We start from the raw sequence: 23,900 nt of genomic DNA, 5'->3' as shown, positions 1-23,900 counted from the left end.
GATTAGATGGGCTCCCATTACCATCAGGGAGGAAACAAGGATGCTCAACATTGCTACTGTTACTTAACAACTTACAAAATAGAGGCAATAGAGCAAAGGAATAACCAGAATTAAGGCTGAGCTCATCATTACAGATGATATTATTATCACCAATTAAAAAAAAACCCAACAGACTCAACTGAAAAACCATTTAGGATAATGTAAGATTATAGTATGAGGGTCATATTTTAAAATAGCAGAATTGATTATTTTTCTATGTCAGCAATAATCACTTATAGATTTTACTTTAAAAATCCCATTCAAAATAAGAATATGAATATAAAAATCTTAGGGATAAACTCAACCAAGAAAAACACAGAAACAATATATAAACAGAGGACAAAAGTTTTACTCAGAGACATAAAAGCATGAGTAATTTAAGAGGCATACCGGCTTAAGAGTGGGAAGACCGGTAATTATGGATGTCAGTAATTCCCATAATACTTGCTGAGTTGCAATTCTGTTAATTCTATGTCAGTATGTTTTTTTAATTGACATAATACTTATGCATGGGATGACAGTAATTTCCAAATTAATGGTTTTGTACACCTCTTTTAAATATATATTTATGTATTTTCCCCTTTGGCCACACTATGTACCTTGTGGGATCTTATTTCCCTGACCAGGGATTGAACCCAGGCCCATGGCAGTCAAAGTGCTGAGTCCTAACCACCAGACCACCAGGGGACTCCCTATATTTTCAATATATATCTTTTAAGAGAGTTAATATGTGTTCTTGATTAAAAAATCAAATTGTACAGAAAGGTTTATAAACTGTTTCTTACTTCATCCTTCCCACCAACCCCCACTCTTCCAAGATGAATCTTATTATATGTTTAGCTGTTTCTTTTGAAAGTTACTTCATATTTTAAAATAGGTACTGATCAGTTTTGGACATTCATTGTTGACCTCCTGACACAAGGGGACTTAGTTCCCTTCCACTATCTCTCATCTCTCTCCAGTGGCCTAATATAATTATATCACTCTTTATGGGTTTCTATGGGTTACACTGATCACTTTTGGAAATACGCTTACACTTTTTTTTTGGCTGCATCACTCAGCAGTGGGATCTCAGTTCCCTGACCATGGATTGAATCTGGGGCAATCAGTTTCGAAAGGACTAACCACTAGACCACCAAGGAACTCCCCAAACTGTTTCTTGTTGGGTCAGTAATAGCGTCTTCTGCCTCCTCATTTGGTGAGATGAAGGTGTTAACATCATGGATCTCCTTCCCTGTTTCCACTTCATTGTCTGTACTTAAATGTCCACATCATCAAGGTGGAAGATGTGTGTGTTGTATTCCTTCACCCCGAGTCTTCTTGCTTGACTCTAGGTAAATTTTTTAAGTGGAGAATCATTAAGCACTGACTGCACTTTGTGACTACATAAAGACTGTTCCTTGCAGAGATAACTAGTGTGTTGTGATCACAGCACCTTCCTTGAACAGGCTGCTTTTTTGTTTTCCTAGACTTAAAACGGAGAAGGCAGTGGCACCCCACTCCAGTACTCTTGCCTGGAAAATCCCATGGGTGGAGGAGCCTGGTAGGCTGCAGTCCATGGGGTCGCTAAGAGTCGGACACGACTTCACTTTCACTTTAATGCATTGGAGAAGGAAATGGCAACCCACTCCAGTGTTCTTGCCTGGAGAATCCCAGGGAAGGGGGAGCCTGGTGGGCTTCCGTCTATGGGGTCGCACAGAGTCGGACACGATGGAAGCAACTTAGCAGCAGCAGCAGACTTAAAAAGATCTTTTCTTTTGTTTTTCAATTACTTGCCTTCGGTCCAAATTCTGGGCGTTATATGACCTCTTAAATCTCACGTCCAGACTTCAGCCTTCCAACCTTTGTTGCTGTCTGAGCTGCTTGCCCATCTCTCTGACTTCCCCTCACCCTTCCTGATCTATGTTTTGTGGGGGCCATGTCCACTTCCTTTTGTGGGGGCTTAACATCTTAGTCGGAGAAGGCAATGGCAAGCCACTCCAGTACTCTTGCCTAGAAAATCCCATGGATGGAGCAGCCTGGTAGGCTGCAGTCCATGGGGTCTCTAAGGGTCGGACACGACTGAGCGACTTCACTTTCACACATTGGAGAAGGAAATGGCAACCCACTCCAGTGTTCTTGCTTGGAGAATCCCAGGGACGGGGGAGCCTGGTGGGCTTCCATCTATAGGGTCGCACAGAGTCGGACACAACTGAAGTGACTTAGCAGCAGCAGCAGCAGCAACATCTTAGTGAATTCCTAAGAAAGAACAGATGGGAAGTAAATTTTCTCACTTTCACATAACTAAAAAATCACTCTTCATTCTAATTCCTAATGACTTTAACTCTGATTGATTAATCATTGTCTGAATCATTTCATTCAGGGCTGCAAACTGGTTATTTTTAAATCTTTTCACTACTTCTACGTCTTTTAGCTGGCATTCTTCTGTAAAGAAGATTTTTTTTTTTAATCATCATTAGGTGTAAACTGATACTCCTGAAAAGCAGAGGGTTGTTTAATTCTTCTCTTTTAACAACTTTCAGAATAGGAGTTGGTGAAAGAATCACAGGTCAGGTCTTTTTTCAGCTGCTTTGTTTTTAAATGTCAGTTGAATGCACGACATTTGTGAAAGTGAAAGTGTTAATCACTCAGTCATGTCCTACTCTTTTGCAACCCTATGGACTGTAGCTCACCAGGCTCCTCCGTCCATGGGATTCTCCAGGCAAGAATACTGGAGTGGGTAGCTATTCTCTTCTCCAGAGACCTGCCTGACCCAGGGATGGAACCCATGTCTCCTGCATTGCAGGCGGACTCTTTACCATCAGAGCCACAGGAAAGAAACATAAAGCAGAAAAACACCTGGCTACCCTTCCATGTGGCTGATGCCTAAGCATTCCACTGTGACGTCCGCATTCCTTCCTGTCTGAGAGTCAGAAGGACATGGAGAGTCCTGCACTGACAGATTCAAATCCCAAGCCTCTGTTTCAGGACAGGTAGAGAAAGGGAACAGATCTCACCTCCTGGGAAAGCTTCCCGCCCCCTCCTGTGGCATCTCACAAAGAATACCCTTAGCACCAGCTCGACCCACTGTCATTTGGGCATTTTAAAATTTCATGCTCCAGATGTTTTTAGAATAATTGCTTTGCCCAGCAAAGCCGTGTCTGCCTTAGCAAAGGTTTCCTCCTCCCCGAACTCCCCTCCCCAGCCCTGTCCTCACATGGGGGCTTGAATTAAAGGAAAAAAAGATCCCTAATGATTCTCCAGTCCTATTTGGTTAACGTGTTGTGTTGCAGTGAATATCCCTGGGCTTGGAATTCATTGGAGCTTTGCAGTAAAAGGAGAAAGGGAGGACATTTAAACTGTTTTGGAATCCTCTTGTCTCTTCAAGCAAAGATTGTAATTTCTGGTTCAAAGGAACTCTGGCACAGACAATCTGCCTTATTTTGATTGTCCCAGGGGAAAAAATATAACCAACACCCAAAGTGGCCTCCTTTCCTGGTGTGTGTATACATTCGCCTACCTCTCCTTGGCTGTAGATTTCATTTCTCTCTCAACACAGCTGTGGGCCCTCTGCTGTTCCGGACCCTGGGCTAGACACAAAGAGTGTGGCCACATCTCGGGGTGGACAGTGATCTTCACACTTTCCCGAGACTTTCTTTAGGCAAGGCAAATTGCTCACAAAGGGTTTTCTCATCTGCAACTTGACAGAAGTCCTGTGTGGCAATGTCCTGCACAGTGTGGGCATCCAGTAGGTGGTCAATAAACTAACCCCCATCTCCCACAATGGCAATCCCCCAAATCTCCTCTGGATCTGCAGTTCCGTGCCTCCATCTGTAAAATGGTGGGGATCAAGGGCAGTGCTTCCTGGGGAAGCAGATGGGAATTCCCTAGACTCATAGGCAGGGACTTCAGCTGTGCTGCTCACGAATGGGAAGAATCTGGGGAAGATTTCACCCAGAAGCCTACCTCAGGGAATGAGGCCACCGGAAAGGCGGAGCTTATTACTGCCATGATTCCCACTGGCTTTGCCATTTTTTCCTTTCAAAATGAAACTACATTTATGCATTTCCCCCTAATAGTAAAACAGTATGAAAAACTCAAACACTACAGACAGAGTCCAAGTCCTTCTATCCCATGGAGGGAAATACTATTAATAGCTGGATATATAGTCGTACAGACCTAAAAACATGAAAAATATAGAAATGTAACTGAAGTTCTATTACATATGAAGACTCTTGAGAGTGCCTTGGCCTGCAAGGAGATCCAACCAGTCCATTCTAAAGGAGATCAATCCTGGGTATTCATTGGAAGGACTGATGCTAAAGCTGAAACTCCAATACTTTGGCCACCTCATGCAACGAGTTGACTCACTGGAAAAGACTGATGCTGGGAGGGATTGGGGGCAGGAGGAGACGGGGACGACAGAGAATGAGATGGCTGGATGGCATCACCGACTCGATGGACATGAGTTTGAGTAAACTCCGGGAGTTGGTGATGGACAGGGAGGCCTGGCGTGCTGTGATTCATGGGGTCGCAAAGAGTCGGACATGACTGAGCGACTGAACTGAACTGAACTGAATCTCTGATTCTGTTCTCGCTTGAAACATATATGTTTATGTCTCTGTGACACTGTGTCACCAGCATCTTCCCAGGTCTGCCTATATTTACATGGAATTCTATTGTCTGGAATTCTGGACCAGACGTCACACACCTTCGGACTGCTTGGGGCATTCTTGCCAACTTCTTATCCTAACAAGTTTTCCCAGGAAGGAGGGCTGTAATGAGTCTGTCTCTGTGGTCACATGATTTCCTCTCCATGAGTACTGACCACAGTGATACAGGTATTGTTTGTTTACTTGCTAAGTTGTGTCTGACTCTTTGCAACCCCATGGGCTGTAGCCCTCCAGGCTCCTCTGTCCATGGGATTTTCCAGGCAAGAATACTGGAGTGGGTTGCCATACCCCAAATTAGGAGGGCACCCACATTGCTACAACCCTGACTTGTGTTTTGAGCCTCCCACTATCCATGAAATATTTCCTCTGCTGTCCTCTCCCAGAGAAGGCAAGTCTGCAAAGCTTTAAACGAAATCTCTGCTCTTCTGCTCAGGCCTCGTTTTTTTTTCCTTCCATGTTTCATTTTTGATTGGAGTATAACAGAGATGCAGGAAAGTGCACACATCTGATATTTACCATAACACATAAATGATATTGGAACCATTGGTATACCCACTGCTGCCTCCTGGATGCTGTCTCCTCTTGGCCTCTTTTCCCACTGCCTACATGGGAGAATCTCTTCTGGCTGTCTGTGGGGCCAACAGTACCAGGAAGCGCATAGCTGGGCCAGTGCATTTCTTACCCCAGGGGTCACTTCCTCACCACCCCCACCCTCACCCCCGACCTTCTCCAAAGAAGTCCCCACCCTCGCAGAACCAGCCAGCTTCTTAGTTCTTCCCACCTCCACTTTGGCCTGGACTCTGGCCCACACCCAAGCTCCCAACAGCACCACCCCACCCTCTGAAGCCCCAGTGCAGTCCAGAAAGGGTTAAACTCAGGCGAGCACCAGCTCCACGCAGTTAATCCCGGATTCTCGGCACTGATCTCCGCGTCTGTCATTTGCATTTCTCTCTTTTGTGCGGCTTTTCTTCCTCCCCGTCTGCGGCCCGGGCGCCCGCATTAGCATACGGAGCCCGGCGCGGGCTGCAGGGACCCCGCTGCGAGCCAGCCTGTGCGATCTGCAGGCGCCATCAATTTTTCAGCACTTTTCTCATTTCTCATTACAGTCAGGCCCATGCGGCTCAACACTCTCCTCGGTCGTCCTGCCGGCGAGCTGGCCGGCTCGCCGGGGGCTGTCACGTCCCACCCTTGCACGCCCTCGCCTGTTGGGGCTCCCGCCGTAATTAATCACAGTATTAATCCTGGTCAAGCTTGTCTTCCTGAATAATTGTGTCAACGAGCTCGGGTGTCTGGACCCAACAGAAATGCGACCAACTTTGAGCACTGGACGGTAGCCCTGCGCCCAGGACCGCCGCGAAGGCCTGAACTCCTTGCTTAACCCTTGACGCACGCACACACGGGCACGCACACACGGGCGCGCGCACCGACTTGTACGGCACGTCCAGGCACAGGCTCTGCACAGAGCGGGAGCCACTAGTGAGGAGCAGAATGGTGGATCCCACGGGAAACCGCGTTTCTTCTCAAAGTAGGCCGTATTGTAGGAAAAAATGGCGCGCAAGAGGATGGTCAAGTCTCGGGTTTCCTTGAGTGCCTAGACAGTTTCCAAGGCAAGGTCCTTGGCTTTGGGCAGGAAAGCATTCAAGAGCAAGTGGTAGTAAAGTCAAACAGGTTTAGAGAGAGATACTGGCAGAGTGTGGGTCTGCTCAGAAGGCAGGAGCGGCCCCGGGAGATACACGCTCCACAGAGTTCACACTGTCTCAAAGGTGAGAACAGGCCCTGAGGTGTGGGGTGGTGAGTGGGAGGAATGTTCTAGCTCTCTTGGAGAAGCAGAGGGGATTCTAGGAGTTGGGCGGTCCCTGGCGCCCAGGGATGTGCCGTTCAGTGAACGCTAGTATGATACAGTGAGCACGTAATAAGGCTTAGAGCCTCCTGGAAGTCAAGTCTTATGCCATCTTGGGTCTGGTAGATCCTAGCCGGTTTCTGCTGTATCTGGTCTTTAATGGTTGTGCCCTGCCCCCTTCCTTTCCGTCTCAGAAGCATGGCTATACCATGAAGTTATCTTTAGGTACCGAAGTGGATGGTTGTCATAGTGATGTGTGCATTATTGAGAGAGTGTTGTTCATCCCAGCAGCTAATCTTATAATGACGCTGCCTCATTATCAGGTTGAAGCAAAATAGGCTTTTCTCTCCTTTTTGCTGTTGGGGTGGGGGGAACTGGGGTCCAACGGGGTCCCCAGGTTCAGCTCCGTGCTGGATCACGGAGTCCCAGCATGCAACTTTTGTTTGATTGCCCCGTCCTTCTTCCCTGCCCTCCTTGGGGACATGTGCAGGATGCCGGGACTAGGCAGGGCTCCTGGAACCTTTGGGTAGGGTTCGTCCCATCAGCAGTGTGAAGCACTTAAGAGCAGCTGAGAACTGTGTTGGCCCAGGCACCTGGAGCTGCGTGAATTAAAATTCCAGACTGGCCTGCAAACAGCGGATTGCTCTGCTTTTCTCCTGCACCTGTTTCTCTTGCCTTCACAGCCCCACGAAACCAACCTAAAGGACCAGCTAGGGCCTTTTGTGTCACCACCACCATTTAGTGGGGACTTCTTTACTTCCCAGTGGTCACTGCAATTTTTAAAATTTTTCAGATTCATTAGAAGTCCACCATCACCTCAAGATTGGGTGCCTGATGACTCTTTCCTTTGTAACCAGATGTCAGTTAATTTTAAATCATTTTGGAATTGTTTGCCTTGCTTTCTTTGTCTCTCTTTCTTTCTTTCTTTTTTTTTTTTTTTTTTTGGTAGATTGTTACAAAGGTCTGTTGGGTTTGAATTTAGGTTTCATGCTACTTATGAATCTCAGTTTCCCTTTTCTTTTATAATTATGCTGCTTTTAATTTTGCTCACCATTTAGGTCAGGGGAGCATTTTCTACAAAGGAAAAGGAGCAAGCTAACAAAGTAAGCTGCTGCCAAGTACACCATCCAGTGAGATGGTTGTCATGGATCTAAGAGGTGAGTGCAGAAAGGAAGCGGCTTGTCCCTTACTTTACTCGGTGTCGTGTCATGGTGAGCAGAGTTGCTGCCCTCCCAGGGACAGCCCTCGGGATGCCCAGGTGCCCTCAACACTGCCTGTCTCCAGTCTACCAGTTCTTCCAGAGCCTTCAGCAGTCTGCCCTGCAGCCCTGCAAGGCTAGCATTTTGTGGTAGGTTTTTTCAGAGCACAGTTCACTGACATGAGGATCACCTGGGGTCTGATTAGAAATGCAGATCCTAGAGTTCCCTCACCAACTGGAATTGCCATTTTCAACAAGCTCCTTGAGTAAATACGATGCCCATAGATTGTTTTTTATGAGCCTCTGTTTAATTTAACAGTGCGTTTCCTTTTTCTTTCCCTCCTTTTAAAAGTAATATAGGGAGATGGTGAAGCTGGTTCACTGAAAAGGAGAAATAATCCTGAGTTGCCAGGCTCCCTCCTCAGGAACTCCTAACATTTTTGGTTTTTAAAAATACTTCTTTTAAGAGACATTCTTTACATATCGTTATATTGTTGTTGTTGTTTAGTCGATAAGTCGTGTCCGACTCTCTGCAACCTCATGGACTGTACCCACCAGGCTCCTCTGTCCGTGGGATTTCCCAGGCAAAAATACTGGAGTGGTTACCATACCCTCCTCCAGGGGATCATCCCAACCCAGGTATTGAACCCGTGTCCCCTGCATTGATAGGAGGATTCTTTACCACTGATCCAGCAGGGAAGCAGTAAATATTTGTATAAACTGCTTTAAAATCCATAATACATTGTTATGTCACTTGCTTGCTTCCCCATGCGATGTATGTTGGTTATGGTTTTGTATCAATATACTGAGATTTTCCTCATTAAAAAAAATGGTGGTACAGTACATTTTGTATGGGATGTTTTATGGGTTTTGGTGATATTTCTAACTCAAAACCAGAGTTAGAAATGGTTCTTAAAGAGAGTTTGAGCTGATATTTAAAAGTGGCAGCCACAAGCCACCCGCTGAGCCCCACACTGGGCGGCAAGGTCAGGGCACTTGGGGAAGTGGCAGAGGGTTGTTTCCTTCTGACCAGGGGATTCTCCTTTCTGAGACAGTCAAAAACGTGGGCCTCGTGGTGATTCTGTGAGTGTCAGAAACCATTTCTATCAGGAACTGTACCTCATTTTCTCCTGAGAGCCGATGGCATGGTTGTTTCCTGGGTTTGGACACAAACCTGGGTCAGCCGTGCCCTCACTGGACCTGGCTGAGGCGGGGACTTGGTGAGTTTGGGGTCAGATGCTGCAAGAACAGAAAGTACCTTTCCCAGCACAACGCCACCGCGGAGGTGGGGACAGAAAAGCAGGAGCAGTGGTTCTTGGGCAACTGCCAGTCACAGCAGTCATCGTACAGAAAGGCTGACAAGAAGGAAAGCCAGTGTCTCCCGAATTGTAGTCAAACCTGAACTCAGAGTGTGAGCAGAGGGACTGGGCAGCCCTTCTCAAAGTACAGAAACCCTGGTGTCAGGAAATGAGGAAGCCACTCTGGAAGGTGGAGGCACAGGAAAGATCTGGAGGAAATGGACTCTCCTCCAGTCACTTGGGGAAGAAACAGTGGGATTTTGCACTAGGACTGCATTGTATTAGGGATTATTTTTAATGTGTCTCATAAAGGTGGAAAAGAAAAGAAGTGAAGAAAGTGTTAGTCACTCAGTTGTGTGTGATTCGTTGTGACCCCATGTCCACCAGGCTCCTCTGTCCATGGGATTCTTCAGGCAAAAAAAAATACTGGAGTGGTTTGCCATTCCCTTCTCCAGGGGATCTTCCTGACCCAGGGATCGAACTCGGGTCTCCTGAGTTGCAGGTGGATTCTTTACCATCTGAGCCACCTGGGAAGCTGTCAAGGTGGAAGGATGATATTAAAACACTAGAAATGGATGTTTGTAGTTTTAGTTCCCTCATTTTTCCCACAGTGGTCTCCCCTCTGCCCCCAAACATTCCAAGGGTCTAGGGGACCAGCCTGAAATCATTGTTTCAGGGACAGAAGTGACAAGCAGAAAGTGGAACGTAGCATGCCAGTTTCTTCCTGACTTTGGGCTCCACAAACCGGGGCCTTCAGGGGATGGAGGGGACTTAGGCATAGGCAAAAACGCTGAGCGGACATAGCATGAGGGAGGGGGATGTTTGAGGGGAGATGGCTTCTCCCTGGGTGGGGCTAAAGGGAGCCGGAAGGACAGTGATGAAAGGATGGACTCTGGTGGTCCTAGAGAGAGGGACCCCACCTCTGGTTCCTCGGTATAGCATCGGGGAAACAGCCAAAGCCAACACAAGTTGATGAGACCGGAGAGGAGGCTTCTGTGTTCTTCTCTGGGTGGAGCCCTGGGGAGGTGGGAATGGCTATATGGAATGTATCAGAGGCTTCTGTAACCCCCATGTGGCCTGGCCCAGAAACAGAAAAGCGGGCCTGAGGGAGCCAGAGGCCAGGAACGCGGGGCAGCTCAGCCACAACTCCATAGCCTGGTGGCCGGGATGTTGGGCTGGGGGTGTCCCCGCTGACACCTCAGGGGGCAAGTGATGGGCCCATCCATTACAGCATCTCCATCCATCTGTCCTTGCTGTGCCTTCACCCTGCAGAAATCCCCAGGAACCTGGACTTAAACCACGTTAGTGTGAGTTTCTCTGGAAACAGATCCTGAGACAAGGATTCACCTGTGCTTGCATGTTCAGTCGCTTCGTCGTGTCTGACTCTCTGTGACCTTATGGACTGTAGCCCACCAGACTTCTCTGTCCATGGGATTCTCCAGGCAAGAATACTGGAGTGGGTTGCCGTGACCTCTTCTAGGGGATCTTCCCGACCAAGGGATAGAACTCGAGTCTCTTGTGGCTCCTGCATTGCAGGTGGATTCTTTACTGCCTGAGCTATCAGGAAATGTAAGTAGTTTATTTGGGAGGAGATTCCAGGAAGTAGAAGTGAGGGGGTGGGAGGAGTGAGTCAGGGAAGGAGGAGAAGCCAATGGAATGGGCAGTGATGAGCAGGTTAGCCCTGCAGGAGCTGGGGCTCAGTTTCTCTGGGGACCCTGGGATGGTCGGGTCACTAAATTGTCTTCCTAGATGACCTGGAGGCTAGGGCGCCTCTTTCCCCCCACTGAAGCAGCAGAGCAGAGAGGTGTGGAGGCTCCTGCTCGGCTTGAGCCCTGGCAGCATATGGGGACCATTGTGGACCCATCATCCGCCACTGGGCTAAAACCACGTGTCTGGGAAGACGTGCTGTGGAGCATCCCGAGCGCCTGCTGTGCAGCCTGGGGAGGACAGGGGCCAGCAGTTGCCTGAGTTTGGGTTACCATCGCCCCAGTGGAATGAACTGGCAAGAGACATTAAGTTGGGTACTGGAAAACTCGAGAAAATTACATCTGTTAGACATGTGTGTTAGTAGATTGAGATTTTATGTCTGCTTTTATATGAAATATAGGGTTAATGTCAGTCTAGTATAATGGAAAGAAAATAAATTTTAGAGTCAGATCAGCAGTGGATTCGAATTCAGGTCCTGTCACTTAGTGGCTGGGTAGCTGTCGGTCAGTCGTGTTACCATTCTAACCTTCATTCCTGCTTGTGTCAAACCTGGAATGAGGACACGTAGCTTGAAGGTTTTGAGGGGATTAGCAGTGGCTCGTGTGAAAGCCCCAGTGATTGGTTTTCAATAGGTATCATTTTACTAAAGCTCAGTTTTACATGAAAGTAGTTCACCGTTCTACATTTTGTTAAATCTTCTTTACCTGCTGTTTCTCTCCTGGAATCTTCTTGTTGCTCTAACTATTCTCTCTGGGCGCTGCTGTAAGCAGTTTAAAGGAGCGAACCCCAGTGTCATTGTCCTCATGGCCCTGGAGTCTGGCACGGCCGTACCCGGGAGGAAGGACACTTGGAGAGTGGCCATCGTGTCCTTTCTGTCCAAGTATGACGCATGTTACACGTGGGCTTGTTTCCCTGGGTGACCTTTGGGTATTAAAATTTTGACTTGGGTATTTGTTTTTGGCTTGGAAGCTGTGTAGCAGAGGAATTCCCTTCCTTTCTCCTTTCCAGCATCTCTCCCCACAAGCCAATAAAACCTGAATGTTCCGTAGTTCACTGCCGCAAGTGGGGAGACGTGCATCTGTATTAGCAAAAGCCAAATCGACTGCAGCTGGATGAAGCGGTGATCAAGGCAGAAAAAATGGGCAGTGAGGTGGCTGCACTTCCTGGTGTACAGTCCTTGTTAAAAACTGGCTGACTCAGTGGAAAGACTTTTGCAGACACAATGTCTGCCGTCCTCAGAAGGGCTGCCCTGGGAGTGTGTTGTAGCCCTTGTGCTGAAAGCAGGGTGTTCTGGGCATCCTTGTCCCCCCACGCCCCATGGTGCCCAGCAGGGTGAGCCTTTGCTCCCTTGAGTGGCACTCACTTTGGGGCCACCTTGATTAACATCATAAATATCTGGGCACACTCAGAACTCTTGGGAGCCCCTCCTCAGCCACAATGGAAGCCTCAGGCGTGCTTCTGAGAAGGTCCCAGGAGTTCAGTTCCTGAATCTGGCAGGGCGTCACTTCCAGCTCCTCTTTTGGATTCATTAGCTTTCATCTGACGTCCTCAGTTTCCATTCCAGCTGGAGTCGGCCTCCCTGCTCAGTCCTTTGGCAGAATATCAACTTGGTTTTTCTGTTTCCTTCCCCGCCGGATGCTTTCTCTTAGTGGCACTACCCAGGCCTCTTGCTCTGAGGGAGTTTATCTCGCTCCGTGAATCATCGTGTGTATTAGTCAGTTTTTATTGCAATAGTGCAGCATAACAAAGAGCACACATGTATTACTTTTGCTTATTGATCTGTGGGACCTTGAAGGTGGCTGTGGGTCTCCATGGGGCTCCTTCACCTAGTACCAGTGGCTCTTGGGAGCATACCCTTCCCATGGCAGGTGGCAGAGGCTCAGGGAGCCAAGTTTGATGAAGTAAATGCATTGGAAGCCACTGCTCACCACACCTCCATTGACATTCCACCAAGCAAAGCAAGTCGTGCAGCCAAGACCCCTGTGAGTAGATCATGGTGTGCAGCCCTCCTTGTCTAGTGGGGGGCCCTGCAGAGTCCTGTGGCAAAGGATATGGGTGCATGATGCTGTGATGGGGGTGCTGAAGAGCAGGAAACAGTAGTCCAGTTTACCACCTTGTGCCAGGCAGCCCTGAGCCATCTGCTTGAGACGAACATCTGACTTCCAAGGAGATTCATGCCCCTTTGGTGGCGAGTTGTCTTTCTGTGAATTACCAAAAGATGCCCCTTGTGGGCAGATGGACCATCAAAGGTACTCCTTTGTGTGGGACAAAACAGCCCTAGTCTGGGGGGTTGGCTTGCCAAGTGGAGGGTGGGATGGAATCCAGTCCCCACTTACTCCTTGGGCAGGCACCCTGGAGCCAGGTCACCCTGCAGGTCTGTGCCTTGTGACCCTGGGCATACACTTTTGTCACAGCTGAGTTCAAGCTATGCAGGTTGGTGCGGTCTGGGGGTAGTTTTCTGTGGTTGTCAATCCAAGCCAAAAAAGTGTTTTGTTTCTTTTTTTCCCTTTTTTGACCCTACCTTCAGAAAATAAATGAAGCCTTTTCTTTCCCAGAAATAGCCTTGCCAGCCAACCACATAGGCCAAACCCAGTGTAAAAGGGACGATATGGTTGTGGAACATTCATAATTGTAGAGTCGCCCATCTGTCTTTGAAGAAAGGCCTTCTTCTTCTTTCCCTGGGAATGACCGCATCACCCACAATTACCCACACATTCCAAAATCAGAGGCCACGTCATACTCTCTGGACAGCAGTGATAACCGGTTCTGACAGTACAGTCTCCCGAATGCCATGGTCTATCCTAACCAGTCCTGTGGTGCAAGGGAAGTGGGGGATGTCCTCCAGGATTTGTGGGAGCCAGGTGTGTGCGCATGCCATGCTCCCCTTCATACTTCCTGATTACCAGAAACACCACAGAATGATTGGAACTCCAGTGTGGAGGAAGACTCAGGCTTTGGCAGATGGCACTGTCAGTCTGCATCCTTACACTGCCTGACACCCTCACCCTCATCCTCACCCATTGTGGGTGGGGTGTTGTCTCCACCCCTTGACTTTGGACTTGGCCGTATGACTTCCTTGGGCTGGTGGTCTATTGACAGAAATGAGTGGGTACCACTTATAAGCCCAGGCCTGGAGAGGTCTCAGACGCGTCAGATCTTTCTCTTATGCTCAGAGAAGACCTTGGTATCTGCATCCCACTGAGTCTGGGCCCTGGAATGACACATGTGGAGCAGAGATGAGCCAAACCTCAGCGAGGGCCAAAGCTTGAGGCAGAAACACTCAGCCAAGCCCAGCCTGGATATGCCAACCCCCAGATGACCTGGGGACCCACTGAAGCTTGAGTGGAAATGCGTGATTATTGCTAAGATGTGAGGTGGTTTGCTTTCTAGCTTTATTGTGGCCACAGTTCACGGATTCGCTTGTTTCCTAATCGAATGCCCCAGTATGTTGACCTTGGACACCAGATGTGGGTGGGACACAGGAAGCACCCCAGCAGAAAGGCCACTCTGTTTTTTGACTTGAGGGCTGAGATCTGCCTGAAGGAGAAAGTGTGTGACTCAATTAAGATACAATTAAGATCCTCCTCCGTGGCCTCCCTTTTATCTGCTGCCCTCATTATCCTGCTCCCTTTTCTTCTCACCGTGGGAATGGTGCTGCCGTTGCATGCTGATGAGTTTGTCTGTGGCCCAACTTCTGAACTAGAGATGTCTGGGTAATTAATTTGGATTTAAGCTCCTCCAGCCAGCCCTTGATAGAACCACGACTGAGTGCATTGGAAGACCTTGATTTCTCCTGGGCATTTTTTTGGTACTTAGAGGTCAAGAGTCATTTGATACCTGTCTATCTACAGTCAGTCTCAAAGTGAGTTTTGAAAAATGTATGAAAACGTACAGTTGTTTCAAGTGACTTCGCTTACTCCTGGGAAACTCCCCCACCGCCACCCCCATCCCCCAACATGCTCTGAAGTGTTTTGCATTTCATCTTTACGTTTTGGTTACCGAGGCAAGTCTCCCTCATGAATGTATGAAATATTTGCTGGGCACAAGGCTTGACTGGAGCCCAAGCAGAATATGGACACCTTGACACAAGGCCCCTATTGAAGGAAGGTGATAAGAAGGTAGACATGAGGGCATAACTCCAAAACACAAGGGGAGATGAGCTCAAGAGGGAATAGTCCCGTTTCGCATGTCATTGTTTCTGAATATTCAATGTACTTTCCGACTTTTCATATTTCTTCGCCTTCTCTCTATCAGCCTTGAATCTTCTCTAAGGCCTAGTCCTCTAGATTTCATCAGGGTTAAATGAAGCCTCTCATGCTCGGAAATCTTGTACTTACTGCAATGGCTTTCAAAATGTTTGCTGTGTTCCATACTAAGAAATCAATTTTGCATCAGTTCCTAACACACACACACACACACACACACACACGGCTTTTTATATGAGTTTAGTTTAAAGTTTCATTCTTTGTGTTAACCTGGGTTCCTCCAAAAGTAGACCTCAAGATAAGGGCTCATGTGCAGGTGGTTTATTTGGGAGATGAAGCCAGGAAAGGCCAGCAGGGGAGTGGGGAAGTGACCAGGGAAAGGAAGAGAGACGTTTGAGAGTGTATTATCAAGAAGTGCTTAATCTCACTCAGGCTCTCTGGCAACAGTTTTTGTGGGAGCCATCTTCAAGTTGGCCCCCAGTGATCCTGGCCCCCCAAGTTCATGTCCCCTGTGTAACCCTCCCACAGTGAGCTATGCATGTGGCCCGTGTGTCCAGAAAGACATGGCAGAAAGGAGTGATGCCATCCATGATGGGCAACCCTCAAGATGGCCTCAGTTATTTCTACCTCCTGCGTCCATGCCCTGTGGAAGTCCCTTTCCCGGAGGAGGGCCACTTGTAACCACTAAGACGTAACTCTGTTCTAACCAAAAGAATATAACAAAGGTGGCAGTTCTCACTTTCAAGATTGGGTCCCAGAAAGACTCTGGCTTTCACCTTGCTTGTGCCCTCTTGCTCTTTTCTCCACTGGCTCTGAGAACAAACAAACCCCTGTGCTGTGAGCTGCCCTATGGAGAGACCCACATGGTGAGGACTAGTGTCTCCAGAAAACAGCCCCCAAGGCCCTGTGATCTGCCACTAGCCATGCAAGGGAACCTGGAAGGGGATCCTTCACCAGTCGAGCCTTGAGGTGACTTCAGCCCTGGCTATAGCCTTGAGAGAGACTCCGAGTCAGAGACACCAAAAGGTACCCTCTTCCCCCTACTAAGCTGTTCCCAGATTCCTGACCCATAGAAACTGTGACTTAATACATTTTTAAGCTGATAAATCTTGGGGTTGTTATGCAGCTGTGGATAATTAACACAGCATCTGATTTTTGAGGCAGGGTCATAACAGACTTTACTGTTTATACTTTGGTCTCTCTTGGATTACAGCCCTGGGGAAAGCTAGCTGCAGATTGTGAGGACACTCAAGAAGCCATATGGGCAAGTGAGTGTGATGATGGACTGAGGCCTCCTGCCAATGACCAGGTATGTGGATGAGCCACCTTGGAAGCAGATCATGCAGCCCCAGTCAAGCCTGGGGCTGACCGCAGCCCCAGCCAACATCTTGGTTACAAGCTTATGAGTAACCTGGAGCCAGACCAGCCAATCTTGAGCTGCTCGGTTTTGGGATTAAGTTCTTATGCACTCAAAGATAATGAATACAGTGTAGAACAAGTGACTCAGAGTCTATTCTGCCCAAATGAGAGATGCCCATCTGACAGTGGATGCGGGCTGCTTCCCAGGGGTGTTGATTCACCCCGCTGAGGGCGGAGAGGTGTTCAGTGCAGAGGAAGCCTGCAGGTATAGGGATTCAAGTTCTGGCAATTGCGGTCAAGTCTGTGTGTACCCAAAGGTAGAGGTGAAGAGATAGGAGTTGGGGGGTTTCCCAGAGCATGCTAAGTCTCAAACTCAATTGAAATCTCATATCCATTACTTCCATTCCCCCAGAGCTTGGAGCCCCTGCTTTCTTTTTAGAGCCTGGTTCCTGCAGGGTGTTGTCCCTGGTAAAGGGGAGAGAAGTCAAACATCTCTTTCTATAATAGTCCCTTCCTGGGTGCTCCCTTTGATGGGCATTGGTGTTTCTTTCTTTTTTAAAAAAAGTATTTATTTTTATTTACTTATTTTGTTGTTCCAGGTCTTGATCGCAGCATATGGTATCCAATTCCTTGACCAGGGATAGAACCCAGGCCCCTACCACTGGGAGCAGAAAGTCTTAGCCTCTGGACCACCAGGTAAGTCCCAGTGATGGTGTTTCTTGGGCCGACTCTGACTGGTTATTGATGCTGTCTGTGACCTGAGTCCAAAGGCGAGGCTTGCTTGTGAGGGGTTTATGTCTGGAAGGGCCCTGTGGTCATTCCCTGATGGAGACTGACTGCTCCCACACCCCACTCAGCTTTCACCATGGAGCCTGCCTCTCAGCCTCCTGCTGCCTGCCCTCCCCTGCCTGGCATGCAGCCCAGAAAGACGAGTCCAGTCCAGTCTGTGATGTCTGCTTGACCTGTGGGGAACTTAAAAGCACTGTCCTCAGTGGACAGGCTGTCCCGGGTACTCCTCTCTTGCCATGCGCCACCTCTCTAGGCATGTCCCTGCTAATGTAGGCCCAGCTCTTGCCTGGGACTTGAGGGGCCAGACTTGTAGGAACCCTCTTGTAGGGATCCCAGATCCTCATCTTGAAGCCTTCTTCCTTGGCTTTGAGGAGAGGTCAGGGGCAAGAATCACACTCATATCCAGCACACTCATTCCAGTTGTTGCTGCACCGTGGGCCCTAGCGTCTGTTTCTGGAGGAACAGTCTTGCCCAGCACTCGGTCATATAAATAAAACCCCTTTCTTCGTGCCGATGCAGCGCGTCCTCCACAAATCCTCACTGTCCTTCTCCTCAGTGTCAGGGATGGGACACGTACCAGTGTGGTCAGCCAGAGGACGCAGGTGTCATGCAGAAATGGGACTTGTGGAGGGAGGGGTGGAAAGAACGGGCGCATTCCTGCTCCTGGTGCAGTTTGGCGTGGAGTGGGTGCTCATGGAGCGGGAATCAGGAGCCTTTTCAACAGGAAGCAGGGATACAGAGAAACAGAGGTCGGCGTCAGTCTCTGGTGCCGTGGGGGACACGGAGTGGTGGCCTTGCCTGGTCTTCAGTGGCTGCCCCCACGAGCCAGGGGCTTCCCCTTCCCGGGCACCAGGCACTGCCATCCTGCTTGCCTCTTTTCTGTGAAATGTGGGCAGACGCAAGGCCCTCGCCATGCGCCCTCCCTTCCAGAGGCTGCCTCGGCTTCCCCCCCAACACCCTGCTTTTCTTTCTTCCTTCCTTTTTTCTTCCATCCGTATATTTCTGTATCTACTACAAAGGTCAGGAAAACAAATCAATGAGAAGAAGGACCCAATAATCTTGAGACCTGGCTCGGGGATGGGAGGTGGGGAGGGAAGCCGCTCAATAAAATGAAAGAGAATTTAAAAATTCCCTGAACCAGGCACAGCATGGGGTCCCGATCAAAGGGCCAGGCAGTTTCAGCTTCCTGTGTGCGGGAGCTGGATGCTCTGAGCTGAGGGAGAGACGGCCCCGGGCCGTGGCCCCTTTTCCCCGCCCGCCCAGCGCACGCACACACGTGCACACATGCACCTACACTTCTTGGACTACCACATGACTGCCAAAGGAGATCTGAGCATGGATTTCTGGAGTCTGAGAGGCAGAGGGGAGAAGGCATCGGGAGCCCGCTTAAATCCCCGTGAAAGTGTGAAAGTGTTAGTCACTCAGTCGTGTCCAAGTCTTTGCGACCCCATGGACTGTAGCCCGCCAGACTCCTCTGTCCATGGGATTCTCCAGGCAAGAATACTGTAGTGGGTTGCCATGACCTCTTCCAGGAGATCTTCCTGACCCAGGGATTGAACCTGTCTGCTGCATTGCAGGCAGATTCTTTACCCTCTGAGCCGCCAGGGAAGCCCTGAATCCCCATAGTGGTCCCATTTTCCAAGGCTGTCTCATTATCCTGTCCATGCTAGAGGGGTCAGACACCCTTTGAGGACCAGACAGTTGTATTAAGGATGTTCCAAGCCCCTCCTGGCTTTTTCTTGAAGTGACCTTGGAAAAAGGTGAGAAAATAAAAACCCATTATATGCAAAGACCTGAATGAGCTTTTTAAAGCCCCGTCCTGTGAGTGATAGCTCTTCCGTCAAGTCCTTCCTGATACCTAGCACCCCCCCACCCCCCACCCTGGGCTTGATCGAACATTTTCCCCTTGAAGCACCCACTGTACACCAGCACTCTCCCACCAGAGTGGGAAGCATCTGCTCCCATCTTTATCATTCTTCATCGCTAGTCTGTCCCATTCTGTTCTAAGGGGACATCACTCCTTATTGGCAAGTGACCTTGGACAAGTGATGTAGCTTCAGTTTCCTCGTCTGTAAGTTGGAGATGATAAATGTAATTCTTCTTTTGAACAGTGGCTTTTCAAATATTTTAGGGTAGGTTTTCTCCTCCAGGCTCTGCTACAATATTTTTGCATTTCTTCACTTTGTTATGTAGCTTCCAAAAGTCCAAAAATGTTTTGAGCAAGAATAACATTGTCAGCATCAGGATAGAGAGTCTGCCCTTCAGGAAACCTCACTCGGATATATGATCTGGCATATTTGCTATCAAGTGGCTCGTTGTTTGTTATGATGCTTACTGTACATCCATGTAGAAAACGTGAAGACTTCCTTATGTATGTAGGTGAAGGCAACATGTGTGCATGTCTGTATTTGAATGCGTGTGTGTGTAGAAACATCTGTGTTTCTTTATGAATGCATGTGATTATTTTCCTGATTCTTTCCAAAGAGTTTTGAGGTGGTTTGAAGATGAAAACAGAATAGGAAATGAATCATTTGCTAATAAAATAAAGATTACGGAAAGGATGTGGAAGTAGGTACTTTAAAATGTCTGAGTTGAACAGATTAAGCATGTGCAGGAAATTTGGCTCTTTTTTGAAAGTTAAGGCTCTAAAAGCTTTATGGTTACTTTTTTTTTCTTTTTTTGCAAAAATGGTTTTATTTCCTGACTACTTCCCACTTGTAGTAAGTCAGAGTAATGGCAGCTAGATCCAGGGAGATGAGAAGTAGGCTTAGGAGTTGGCAGTCAGCATGTTGATTTATGTCTTTTTCCACCTACTTTTTTTTGTTTCTTATTTATATAACAACAAAAACAAAAATCCTATGTTTATAAGCCAGTGTCCACATTATGCCATACACAGAATTGTTAGAGGGATAAACTTTATTCTTTCTGTAAACTGAAGCCCCAGAGCATTATGCCCATTGGATATTTATCCACTCTCTTATTGGTGGACATTAAAGCTGTTCCCCTGGATGGTCTTCCCTGGTGGCTCAGATGGCAAAGAATCTGCCCACAATGTGGGAGACCCAGGTTCAATTCCTGGGTCAGGAAGATCCCTTGGAGAAGGGAATGGCAGCCCACTCCAGTATTCTTGCCTAGAGAATCCCGTGGACAGAAGAGCCTGGAGGGTGACAGTTCATGAGGTCTCAAAGAGTCAAGCACCACTGAGCAACTCACACACAAGGCTGTTTCCACTTGGGACTTTTATAAGTAAAGCTGCTATGACTGTTCTTGTACAGGTCTTGTGGATTTATATTTTCCTTTCTCTTGAGTAAATAAGTATCAAGGGGTGAGATCGCTAGTTCATGGAAGAGGTGAGTGTTTCAGTTTCACTAGAAAGCCAGGCAGTCTTCCACAGTGACTTTCCTAGTTGACACTCCTTTGCCATGGTGTCCAGGAGTTCCAGTTCCTGCTCAGCCTCACTGACACTGGTGTTGTCCGCATTTGTTTGTAGCTGTTCTAATGAGTCTGTAGATGCCTTGCATTGTGGTTCTGATATTCCTTCCCTCAACAATCAGTGAGTTTGAACACTTTTCCATATGTGATCTGGCCCATTGGAATATCATCCTCAGTGCCCAAAGGAATGAGCTTCTGCTGTTCACAATAACGGACTAATTTCAAACACATTATGTTAGTTAAAGAAGCCAGACAAAAAGGAGAACGTACTATATGATTCTGTGTCCTGTAACTTGACTGGATTCAATGATTAGCTCTTAATTTCTTGGTCTAGTCAGAGTTTTCTCTACAGAGCATCATAGTATCTGTAAACAGTAATAGGTTTACTTCTTCATTTTCAATTTGGGTGCCTTGTATTAATATTTCTTTTTCTAGCCTAATTATCGTGGTTGGGACTGATCTCGGGTGGCCTCAGCTTGAAGCAGGATTTCGGTTCCTGGCCAGAGATTAAGGTTGGGCTGTAGTAGGGAGCGCTGAATTCTAGCTTCTAGACCATTGATCAGTGACAAGGCCCTGGCCCTTTGACTTTGAATTCCCACAAAGACAGAAAGTAGTGAAACAAAGTGTTTCTTAGAAGGAAGAGAATACAGTATGTGGACAGACATGGGGCGGACTCAGAGAGTTGCACCTTTGTGATATTAAACAGTTTAACACAATATTTCTTGTGGGTGTCCTTTGGCCAATCATTTTGATTTAGCTGGTTATGAATCTGTATTTGGTATATCTTGGGGCCTCCAATATATGTGTGCGCATCTCTCAGCCAAGTTGGATTCTAGTGAAGAGGCCTATGGGAAGGTTGATATCATTCCACTTTTGACCTCCAAGGGTCTTATAATTCAGGAAGGTCTTCTTGACTTTGGGAATGGGGAATATATGGTCTTTTATCTCTTATCTGGGCAGGCTCAGCCTCTCCTATTATTCTGTAATCTTCATCTTGGAGTATGGGTCCACAGGGAACAGACTCCAGCTGTTCACCCTGGAGTCCATCTATCTCCTGTCTCAGGACTCCCAGTGCTATATTGAATGAGCATGGCGAGCGTGGCATCCTTGTTTTGTTTTTGACCTGTGAGGAAAAGCTTTCAGCTTTTTCACATGGAGAATGATTTTAGTTATTGGTTTGTCATATGTGGCCTTCATTATGTTGTAGTATGTTTCCTCTGTACTACTCTATTGCGAGTTTTTAATCATAAATGAATGTTGAATTTTGTCAAGTGCATTTTGTACTTTTCTGCATCTATTGAGATGATCATATGATTTTTATCCTTCCTTTTGTTCAAGTGGTGTATCACACTGATTTGCAGAATATCAACCATCCTTGCATCTCTGGAATACATCCCCTTGGTAATGGTGTATGATAAGAAGGAATACTTTTTATAATTTTGTTAAAAGTCATCCTTTAAGTCTGCCGAGGCATTGTGGTGAACATTGTGTCAAGAAAAACTTTTCATGAGCAAAGTCTGCCTGGGTACTTGTTGAAATAGCAGTTCACGATCATTTTGGCAGAGAGACGTCTCTTCTAAAGATAGAAGCCCAACTTGGAAACAGTTTTTGCTTGTTCATTCATTCCCACGCCCCTCTTCTCTCCATCCATCCATCCATCCATCCCTCATACAACCAATATTTTCTATGTACTTAGACTGATGAATACTGTGCTCTGGGCTGGCCTCTGGAGATCAATTGGTATTTTTTTTCCTTCTAAGCTGGTGATGCAGTGGCATTTTTATTTGTATGCTCCTGCCTCTGACTCTCCAGGACTCTGAAACATCTCTGCCCAGGGTATGAAAAATGCCCTTGATTTCCTGGCTGAAGAGCACGGCTCTGCCTTTGGATATACACGTGAGCTGAGGAAAGCTCTGTAAGGCAGTGTTTTCTCAGCTTCACACTATCAGCTTCTCTCTGTCCGGGGTTAAGGATTCTTGCTGGCTTCGGCTCATTTGTGTCGCTGCCCTGTCTGGTCTTTGGCACCAGAGGTCTCCTGGTGGATCGGGGGTAAAACATAGTCTCCCCCCCACCAATTTAGACTTAATTAGAGAATAATCTTGCATTCTGAAATAGAAAAAAAAGATGGGGTAATAACCAAAGTAATGATCTCTTACATTTGTATGGCTCTTATCTACTTCTGACCATTTTTAATTTTTCTGTCACCGACCAATAGGAAGGTAGGGGGTAGATATTACTATTGTCATTTTTTTAATTGTGGTAAAGACCATATAACATAAGTATACCCTCTTCACAGAGTTTTAAGTACACAGTGTAATATTGTCAGCTGTGGACACAGTGTTGTGTAGAATTTCTCTAGAACTTTTCACTCTATACCCATTGAGCAGCTCCCCATGTCCCCTTCCCCACAGTCTGTCAGGCACATTCTACTTTGTGTTTCTATGAGTCTGACTACTTTAGATACCTCGTCTAATTGGATTCATGCGTTTGTCCTTCTGTGACTGGATTGTTTTTTATGGTTGAATCATTTTCCATTGTGTGTATATGCCACATTTTCTTTATTCATTCTACTGATGGACCATTTAGGTAGTTTCCATCTTTTGGTTATTGTGAATAAGGCTACAATAAACATAGGAGTCCAAATATCTTTTTGAGATCCTGATTTCAGTTCTCTTGGATAAATACACAGGAGAGGGATTGCTGGATTATATGTGGTAGTTCTAAGTTTTTTGAGGAACTTCTGTAATAGGGGTGGGGTGGGCACAGGCCCATTACCACCTGGCCGGTACCATGTCACCAGCGGTCAGCATTGCTGTGACTCATTTGCTCAGCCTGAGGAGCCTGAGGTCTGCTAGGTGCTGGGTGCCTGGCTCCCTCAGTGATGATAGCCAGATGGGGTCTGGGGGCCTGGCTCTGAGGGCGTCTTGGGCTGAGATTTGCCTCCTCAGCTGGGCTGGGCACTGGCGGGAGGACCCGGGCTGGGGGCTGGACCAACACTCCTGGGCAGGGTGACTGGCCTGTGTGTGGACCCCTCCTCTAAGCCAGAGCCTGGGCCTGGGCCTGGGAGGGTGAAAGTTGAGTCTTGGGACCGTGAACCAGTGAAATGAGAGGTAATGATGTCGCTTTGCTTACAGATTTGTAAAGTGTTAGAAGTAGCAAGGAGGAATGGAGACAGAATTCAGTGCCTCCCTTTCCCTTATTTGTATAATCCTCAAGGCCATGACCTTTAAGAATATTACAACTTTAGATAAAAAGTTGCAGAACAGAGAATAACATTTGTTTTGATGGAAGTTGAAGTTTATAGGAACATTGTGAACAAAAGGTTCCACACTAAGAAGTTTGCAACAACTAACCAGGTCCTTCCCTCACCTATAAAAGGGC

General features: G+C 47.4%; 1 long non-coding RNA gene across 1 annotated transcript in view; it reads left to right on the top strand.

Moving 5' to 3' along the window:
* Nucleotides 1-23,900, top strand: part of LOC129548116 (uncharacterized) — a 127,532-nt gene that overhangs the window by 18,347 nt on the left and 85,285 nt on the right. Inside the window, exons 2-4 of the long non-coding RNA XR_016036171.1 lie at nucleotides 7,590-7,688; nucleotides 16,153-16,248; nucleotides 16,898-16,994. This is a non-coding gene — a long non-coding RNA (uncharacterized LOC129548116). The remainder of the gene's footprint in view (nucleotides 1-7,589; nucleotides 7,689-16,152; nucleotides 16,249-16,897; nucleotides 16,995-23,900) is intronic.

This window comes from Moschus berezovskii, chromosome 24 (assembly GCF_049115385.1).
Source record: "Moschus berezovskii isolate FMDL1 chromosome 24, NW_MosBer_1.0, whole genome shotgun sequence".
Taxonomy (NCBI): domain Eukaryota; kingdom Metazoa; phylum Chordata; class Mammalia; order Artiodactyla; family Moschidae; genus Moschus; species Moschus berezovskii.
This window is presented reverse-complemented; position numbering and strand designations above follow the sequence as displayed.